Below are 10,000 nucleotides of genomic sequence, written 5' to 3'. Positions count from 1 at the left end.
AATAATGATAATAGTAATAATGATAATGATAATAATAACAATAATAAGAATGAGAATAATAATAATAACAATAATGATAATGACAATGATGATTATGATAATTATTATCATAATCATTATCTTTATCCCTATAATGGTAACGGCGATAACACAAAAAAAAAAAATAATGACAATACCAACAACAGCACAAAAAAACATCACCAACATCAAAAATAAACAACCCTTTAAATAGTCGCAGAGGTCAAAATTGTGACCTTACATCGCACTGCCCCACAAGGTGTCACGTTCACAAGGCCGTACAGTACTATCTATCGATCGACAGGGCCACCACACGACGCCAAGGACAGGGATTCGTCTTTATCTATCTCTGTCTATCTTTATCTTTCGTCGGGTTTCCAATCATTGAAAGAAAACAGCAATTTATAATCCACTTATTAAGGGTCCGAGGATCTTCATCACTTTTGGAGATGGTCTGTGGTCACTCTCTACGGTGAGGGTGATGAAAGTGGTAGTGGTGACAGAAATGGTGATGAAAGTGGTGGTGGTGGTGATGAAAGTGGTAATGGTGATGAAAAAGGTGCTGATGGTGGTGGTGACGGAAATGGTGGTGATGAAAAAGGTGGTAATGGTGATGAAAATGGTGGCAATGGTGATGAAAATGGTGGCAATTGTGATGAAAATGGTGATGGTAGTGGTGGCCGGGATGGTGATGAAAATGGTGATGGTGGCGGGGATGGTGGTGAAAATGGTGGAGGTGGTGGTGAGGATGGTTGCAGTGTATATGATCATGATAGTGATGATGGTGCCGATGATGAAGAGGAGGATGTGAGGGTGGTGATGACGACTCTGATCATATAGATGATAGTGATGACGATGATAGTGAGGATAAAGATGAATATGGCGAGGAAGATGGAAGATGATGATGATGATAAAGATGAATTGATGATGAAGATGATGATAAACATGGAAGATAGAAATGGCAGTCGCTCCCCTGTCATTCATTCATTCTTTAAATCATAAATCCTCCATCTTATATATCATCTCTTTCTCTCTCTCTCTCCTTCTCTCCCTCCCTCCCTCCCTCTCTCTCTCTCTCTCTCCCAACCTCTCTCTTTGTTCAGCTTTGTCAATGGGCCTCTCTCTCTCTCTCTCTCTCTCTCTCACTCCCTCTCTCCCCTCTCTCTCTCTCTCTCTCTCTCTCTCTCTCTCTCTCTCTCTCTCTCTCTCTCTCTCTCTCTCTCTCTCTCTCTCTCTCTCTCTCCTCTCTCCCCTCCCTCCCTCCCCCCCCCCCTCTCTCTCTCCCTCAATCATCTTTCTTTCTCCTCACTTCACCCTCATTCCTAATCATTCCCCATCGCCTTCACTCCCATTCAAAGCATCATGGTAAACTCTCCCCCTTGCTTAAGGTTATTGAAATTGCTTCGTCGCAAAAAAAAAGGAAAAAAAGGAGCATCTCTGGAGCATCCTCTATTTTTGAGGGGGAGGGAGGAGATTGAAAAGAGAGAGGAGAAAAAGAAGAAACGAGAGAAGAGGGGGGAAAGGGAGGAGAGAGAAGAGAGGGAAGAGGGGAGAAAGGGAGGAGAGAGAAGAAGAGAGAGAAGAGAGGGAAGAGGGGAGAGAAAGAAGAATAGACGGAAGAGGGAAGAGGGGGAGAAAGACGAAGAAAGGGAAGAGGGGAGAGAGAAGATAGAGAAGACGAGAGAGAAAGAAGAGACGGAAGAGGGGAAGGAAAGAAGAAGAGAGGGAAGAGGGGAGAGAAAGAAGAAGAGAGAGAAGAGGGGAGAGAGGCAAGAAGAGAGGGAAGAAGGGAGATACAGAAGAAGAGAGAGAAGAGAGGGAAGAGGAGAGAGAGAAGAAGGAGAAGAGGGAGGAGAAAGAGAAGAGAGAGTAGAAGGAGAGGAGGAGAGAGAGAGAGATGGAGGAGATGGAGATGAGGGAGGAGAGAGAGGAAATAGAGAAGAGGGAGAAGAGGTAGGGGAAAAAAAAGATAGAGAAGAGAGAGTGAAGGGAGAAGAGGATAGAGAGAGAAGGAGAAGAGGGAGGAGAATGAGAAGAGAGAGTAGAGGGAGAAGAGGACAGAGAGAGATGGAGAAGAGGGAGGAGAAAGAAAAGAGAGAGTGAAGGGAGAAGAGGATAGAGAGAGAAGGAGAAGAGGGAGGAGAAAGAGAAGAGAGAGTAGAGGGAGAAGAGGATAGAGAGAGAAGGAGAAGAGGGAGGAGAAAGAGAAGAGAGAGTAGAGGGAGAAGAGGATAGAGAGAGAAGGAGAAGAGGGAGGAGAAAGAGAAAAGAGAGTAGAGGGAGAAGAGGATAGAGAGAGAAGGAGAAGAGGGAGGAGAAAGAGAAGAGAGAGTAGAGGGAGAAGAGGATAGAGAGAGATGGAGAAGAGGGAGGAGAAAGAGAAGAGAGAGTAGAGGGAGAAGAGGATAGAGAGAGATGGAGAAGAGGGAGGAGAGGGAGGAGGGGGGGGGGCTCAGTTAATTCATCCCGTGACCAACTTCCGGCATTGGACATTTCCTTGGGAGATGAGCTTCCGACTCCTTCTCGGGGAGTAATCATGTAAAGACCCGAAGGAGATAGAGGATAAGGTCCTTCGCTTCCTCTCTCTCACTCTCGCTGTCTCAGTCTGTCTGTCTGTCTGTTAGTGTCTCGCTGTTTCTCTCTCGGCCTCTCTCTCTTTTTCGCTGCCTCTGTCTGTCTGTCTGTCTCTTTCTTTTCTCTCTCTCGCTCTCTCTCTCCCACTTTCTCTCTCTCTCTCTCTCTCTCTCTCTCTCTCTCTCTCTCTCTCTCTCTCTCTCTCTATATATATATATATATATATATATATATATATATATATATATATATATATATATATATATAAATATATAATATATATATATATCCGTCTCCCCCCCCGCTCTCTCTCTCTCTCTCTCCCTCTCTCCCTCTCCCTCTCCCTCTCTCCCTGCACCCCCCCCATCCCCCTGAAAGAACCCTTAAGATGGGCCCTACAAGACTTCGGTTGATGGCGAGCTTAGGATGCAAGACAGACAACCAAGGCGTCGACTCCTTTATGAAAGAGTGACGAAGGAGTGCGGCTGCTCCTCGGAGTGAGGTGCTACTCCTTGGCTCCCTACAAGGACTCCACGTGGCATATAGTACAGTGGTCTGAGGACGGCTGTGGATCCCGTGTTCTGCATGTGACTCGCTTTGCCTTTTCAATTTCGTTCTAACTTCTCTCGTTATCTTCTTTTTCCATCTCTGATTCTCCCATTCCATCACTCTGTTATCTTTCTTTTTAATTCCTCCCTCTTTCTTCTTCTCCCATTCTATCTCTCCCCCCATTTCTTTTTTCTCCTCATTCCTCCCTCTTTCTCCATCTCACACTCTATCTCTCCCATTTCTTTATTTCTCTCGTTATCCCTCCCTCTCTCTTTCTCCCCTTTCTTTTTTCTTTTTATCCCTCCCTCCCTTTCCTTCTCCCAGTCTCTCTTCCACTTTATCTTTATCCCTCTCTCTCTCTCTCTCCATCTCCCACTCTCTATCTCTCTCCCCTCTCTTCCATTTCTTTTCATCCCTCCTTTTCTCTCCTTCTCCCACTCTCTATCTCTCTCCCCTCTCTTCCTTTTTACCTCCCTCTCCTTCTTCCACTCTCTCTCTACCCTCTCTTTCATTTTCTCTTTATCCCTTTCTCCATCTCCCACTCTCTTCCTTTTTTTTCTTTTTATCCCTCACTCTCCCTCTCTCCTTCTCCCTGCCCCAAAAATGGGGAAAATACACATCGCTTCCATCCTAATAACCCCTTAAAAGAAAACCCTACGAGCTCCTACCTGGCCGAGAAGGGAACCCCACCCCCCACCCTCCTGATAACCAACCCCCCCACCCCCACCACACCCCACCTTCTATTTCCCTCTCAGGTGAGGCAAAAAGCAGGCTTCCCGCAGATGGCAATTTTCTCTGGCCTTTCATATTTGTTTTGTGATTTTCGCTTATGGTGAGGTGGGAGGTGGGGGTGGGGGTAGGGGGTGGTGGGGTGAGATGGGGTGGGGTGTGGGGGGTGAAAGAGGGGAGGGAAAAGGGGGGTAGGGGATAGGAGGGAGGGAAGGAGGGTAAGGTTGAGGGGAGGGAGGGAAGGAGCGTAAGGCTGCGGGGCGGGAGGGAGGGAGCCTAGGGTGGTGCAGGGGGAGGTAGGGAAGGATAAAGGGGAGGGAGGAAGGGAAGAAGGGTAGGATAGAGGAAAGGGAGGAAGACAGGGAGAGAAGGGCAGGGGGCAGATAAATAAATAGATAGGAAGATAGAGAGAAAAAGAGAGACTAAAGAGGAGGGAAGGGAAGAGGAAAGCAGCAAGGGAGGGAGAAAGAGGAAGAGATAAAGAGGGTGGGAGAGAGGCAGGCTGGAAGAACAAGTGAGGGGAGCGGGAAGGTAGTGAAGAAGGTAGGGAGAGAGAGGGGAGAAAGGGGGAGGAGAAGAGAGGGGAGAAAGAGGGAAAGGGAGAGAGAGAGGTGAAAGGAGAGGGAGAGAGAGGGAAAAAAGGGTTAGGGAGAGAGAAAGGGAGAAAGAAGGAGAGGGTAAGAGAAGGGGAAAAGAGGAAGAGGGAGATAGAGGGGAGAAAGACGGAGAGGGAGAGAGAGGGGAGGAAATGGGAGAAGGAGGGAGCAGGGGAATTAACAGAGTAAAAAAAAGAAAAAAAATACAAGAATGGCTTCTTATATATATCTCATGGTCCAAGGACAACATATATTGGAAGCCATTCCTACACAACACTCGAGGCCACATTGAGAACCGTCTAAGCCACGCCACAGCCCAAGCCAAGCCACGAAGCCCCCACAAATCCTCCAGGAGATTTATATTCTGACACCACGTTGAGGTGGAACCCACCCTCGCCTCAGAACTCAAAAAACCAGACACCCTTTAGAAGGCCGAGCGCTGACCTCCCCAACCCAATCACGTGATCACTGTGAAGCTGACCCCCTCCAGAGACAAAAGGTCATCAGATCACACATTTCCACATTGTCTATAACCGACGCCTCCCATGCTCTGACCTCGCCCTCAGGAAGGAGTCTTATGCCCTGCCCTTCGCTTCTGGAGGACTTTGCTGGTTTTTTTACCTGGAGCGAAGCAGGATTACTCTCAAGGGAGGAACGTCATTAGTTGATAATGATAATGATAATATTAATGATGATGATAATAATGATAATAAAGATGATGATAATGATGATGATGTCTCCCTGCTAAAAACAGACCGTTATGAAAAAGTGAGAAAGAGAGATAGATAGATACAGAGAGATAAATAATTAGAGACATAGATATTTAGAGACAGATATATAGAGATAGATAGATATATGGTAATAGAGAGAGAGAGAGAGAGAGAGAGAGAGAGAGAGAGAATAGGGAGAAAAGGAAGAAAAATGAGAGAGAGCAAAGAAAAAAAAAATCAAGATACACGCATCTTCATCCCTTTAACCCTTTCATTCCTCCATCATCATTCCCTCCCCCCCTCTTCCCTCCTAATCATTAATCTCCCTTCCCCCCCCCTCCCTCTCCAACAACCCAATACTCCCTCCCCCCCCACCAACCCAATACGCCTTACCCCCACCAACCCTACAGCAACACCCTACCCCCCCCGACAACCCCCTACCCCCACCAACCCTATACCTCCATACCCCTACCCCCTCTGCCCCCACCCCACAGCAACCCCCTACCCCCTCCCCCTCTGCTCCCATCCCACCCACCCCACAGCAACCCCCTACCCCCTCTGCCCCCCCCACCCCACCCACCCCACAGCAACCTGGCCTACGTACGGTGACCCGCCAATCAGTCAGCCAATTTCTTTTAAATTGAAAAACTCGACATAGGAATCACATCACAGACTACCTGCGCCGATCCGTTGATAAACAGAAGTAGGAAAAAAGAGAGAAAAATCACTCGTTTTTTATCTCTTCTCTTTCTTTCTTTCTTCTATTTCTGCTTCGTCTTCTTCTTTTTTCATCTTCTTCTTTTGCTTCTCCTTTTTCACCATTTTCTCCCTCTTTGTTTCCTCCTTTCCCCTCCCCTTCTTCTTATTCTTCCTCTTCTACTTCATCTCCATCTCCTTCTCCTTCTCCCTCTCCTCCCTCTTCTCGTCCCATCGCCTTTTCACCGCTTTTATCCCCTCCTCTTTCTCCTCCCACTTCTCTTTCAGCTTCTTCTCCTTCTTTTCTTTCTCTTCCTCTTCCTCCTTCCTCCTTCTCCCCCCTCCTTCCCACCTCCCTCCACCACCTCCACCCCCACCTCCCACCATCACCACCTCCTTCCTCCCCCCTCCCTCCCCCTCCCCTCTCCCACCCTCCCTCCCCCTCCCACCTCCCACCCTCCACCCTCCCTCCACCCTCCTCCCACCCTCCTCCCTCCTTCCCTCCCTCCTTCCCTCTTCCTTCATCACCATCATCGTCTAAACTTTCCGGCCTCGATAACGTCCGGCCGAGGCTCGAGCGGGGAACGAGGCGACCGTTACTGAAAATCAATTTGTCGATTGTTATACCCCGTCGGCGCCATCACGTGTCACGAAGGGGGGGGGGGCGGGGGGGGGGGCGCTGAGGTTGGGGTTCCCTGGTGGGGGGAGATGTTGGTGGGGGGGGAGGGTAATGTGGTGGGGAGATGGAGAGATGATGGGGAAATGTTAGGGAGATGGGAATGGGGAGATGTTGGGGGTGTGGGGAAGTGTGGGGGGGACATGGAGAGATAGTGGGGAATGTGGGAGAGATGGGGAGATATGGGGATGTGGGGGGGAAATGGAGAGATAATGGGGAATGTGGGGGTGTGGGGAGATTTTGGGGAGAAGTGGGGGGAGATGGAGAGATGGTGAGGAATGTGGGAGATGGAGAGATATTGGGGAAAGTGGGGGTATGGGGAATGGGGAATGTGGGGATGTGGGGAATGGGGAGATATGGGAAAGTGGTCGGAGATGTTGAGTGATGTAGGGGAAGTGAAGAAGGAGATGCTGGGGAGATAGGAAGATAATTGGAAATGTGGGGATGTGAAGGATAGGGAGTTGGGGAGAAGGGAAGATATGGGATGACTTAGGATGTGGGGAGATATGGAGACACGAGGATGACAGGAACGACTGAGGGAGAGTAAAACATGAAATACTTTAGCACGTTCTTTACTTTTCGTGTCAAAGTTCTAACAACAGTAAATAACAGGAAAAGAGAGCTTTGCGCTATCCATACTAAATCAAAATTATAAGAAATATAAGAGAAAACATAAAAGAAAGAAGAAAAAGGAGATAAAAAGAAAAAAACAAAAGTTCTTGACACCAATTAATATTACAGAATCCCCAAGAGTGAAATTTATAACAAAGAGAAAAAACGTTCATCAGAAAAAAACACGCATTCTTATCTCGAATTAAATAACAAATCATTATCCATCAGCTGTTAATTCATTTTTATTCAATAAGTTACGATTTAAAAAAACAATAAAATAAAATCGTTTCCCCAACTTCCCAAGGCGCACCCTCACTCGCCCAGCGCACGGTATTCTCGCCTCTCCGTCGCTCTCTCATAGAGGCCAGTTTACCGCAACAAGAGATCCCGAGGACAGACTTTCCCGCCCGACACTAAATGGCGCCCAAGAGTTGGCGGGAAAAATGTCATTTACATTACGTAGGTTCATTAGCAGCCACAGAAGGCCCGCTGCTGTTGTCGACGAAGTGTGGCGGAACCCGGGATCTTTCGGTAAGCAGGTAAATAATGAAAAAGAACGGTGATTAAGGAAAATATGGGATTGTCATGCTTGCCAGACGTTCGGTTGATTTCAGTGAGATGAAAGAGAGAGGAAAGACGAGAGTTGATGAATACAGTGAGGTGACTCTTTAACTATTGCGTGTGTGCGTGTGAATAAGTAGGTAATTAATTAAATGGATGAATAAATAAATAAATATGTAAATAAGCACTCACATACATACACACACGCAAATAAACACACACACACAGATATAATATATATATATATATATATATATATATATATATATATATATATATATATATATATAGAGAGAGAGAGAGAGAGAGAGAGAGAGAGAGAGAGAGAGAGAGAGAGAGAGAGAGAGAGACACACACACACACACACACACACACACACACACACACACACACACACACACACACACACACACACACACACACACACACACACACACACACACACACACACACACACACACGCACATACACACACACACCCGCCGGCGCCCGCTCAGCCCCGCGCGCCGCCGAGGTCTTTGAGCAATCCGACGTCGCCTCCGGATGCTGGGATCCCCCAACGGCCTCGGAGATGCTGGGAGATCCTATCGCATTCGCTGGACGCTCCTTAGGACGCCATCTTCGCCGCCCTCCGCGAACTGCGACCCTTTCTCCTGCTGTAAGGACGACGCAGCTGGTTTCGTTTGTGGGTCGTGTGGATATTTAAGTCTACGTTGAGAGGGAGAGAGAGAGAGAAATGAGGAAGATAAAGAGGGAGAGAGATGAGGGAAATGGGGAAGATAAAGAGGGAGAGAGAGAGAGAAATGAGGAATATACAGAGGGAGAGAGAGAGAGAGAAATGAAGAAGAGAAAGAGGGAGAGAGATGAGGGAAATGGGGAAGATAAAGAGGGAGAGAGAGAGAGAAATGAGGAATATACAGAGGGAGAGAGAGAAAGAAATGAGGAAGATAAAGAGGGAGAGAGAGAGAGAGAAATGAGGAAGATGGGGAGGGAGAGAGAGAGAAATGAGGAAGATGGGGAGGGAGTGAGGGAGGAAATGGAAGAGGGAGTGAGGGAGGAAATGGGGAGAGAGAAGGAGTGAGGGAGGAAATGGGAAGAGAGAGGGAGGTGGGGAGTTAAGGAAGGCAAGAGGAAAAGAGAAGAGAAGAAGAGAGAATAGAATACCTTTCAAATCGATGTCAACTTATGCCATAAACCTGTAAGACACACAAACTCACACACACATGCAGACAGACAGAGAAACGCACATTCACGCGCGCGCCCGCACATACGCACGCAGGTGCACCCTACAAAGGAAAGCGAATCCGAGATAACTTAAGAGTGCTATGTACTGTAAACACCCTTGGCGTGCGTACAGTGGGTGTTATCATCTGCTCTTTGTCTCTCAGCCTCTCTCTCTCTCTACCTATTATCTTCTCTCTCTCTACCTCCTATCCTCTCTCTCTCTACCTCCTATCCTCTCTCTCTCTCTAACTACTTTCCTCTCTCTCTTCCATACCTCCTCTCCTCTCTCTTTCTCTCTACCTACTAACCTCTCTCTCTCTACCTCTTATTCTCTTCTCTCTCTCTCTACCTTCTCCCCTTCATCTCTCTCTCTCTCTCTCTCCCTCCTTTCCCCTTCCTTCCCTCCTTCTCTCTTTTTCTCTCCCTCTACCTCCTTCCCCCTCCCTCCCTCTCCCTCCCTCCATCCCTGACACTCTCCCTCTCTCCCCTCTTTTAATATGGTCTTCTTTCATTCTCCAGCCTTCTATTAATGAGAAGAACCACGTCATTTACAGACACAAAGGGTGCAGGTGCCAGGTGCCAGCGAGGGCATCAGCGCGGAGTCAAATTTTCCTTTTTGGAATATATATATATATATATATATATATATATATATATATATATATATATATATATATATATATGTTTGTATATATACATACATATAGAAATATATACATACACACACACACACACACACACGCACACACACACACACACACACACACACACACACACACACACACACACACATATATATATATATATATATATATATATATATATGTATGTATATATATATATATATATATATATATATATATATATATTTATATATGTATATATATAAATCATTCTTTAAAGAAGAGGCGTTTTTTCTTTCCTTGTTTATCTTTCATTATCATTCCCATTTATTTATTTTTCTAAAACGTTCTTTTTTAATGAAGGAAAGGAAGCGCACATGAAACCGTGAAAGTAAATCCGTCAAAGGCCGACAAAAAACGAGACAGAGAGGT

At 46.6% G+C, this 10,000-nt stretch overlaps 1 protein-coding gene across 2 annotated transcripts in view; it reads right to left on the bottom strand.

The window, feature by feature from the left end:
* Window positions 1-10,000, bottom strand: part of LOC113809420 (rap1 GTPase-activating protein 1) — an 857,618-nt gene that overhangs the window by 591,475 nt on the left and 256,143 nt on the right. The gene's annotated exons all lie outside the window — the stretch shown is intronic.

The sequence above is a fragment of the Penaeus vannamei genome, chromosome 1, assembly GCF_042767895.1.
Source record: "Penaeus vannamei isolate JL-2024 chromosome 1, ASM4276789v1, whole genome shotgun sequence".
NCBI lineage: Eukaryota > Metazoa > Arthropoda > Malacostraca > Decapoda > Penaeidae > Penaeus > Penaeus vannamei.
This window is presented reverse-complemented; position numbering and strand designations above follow the sequence as displayed.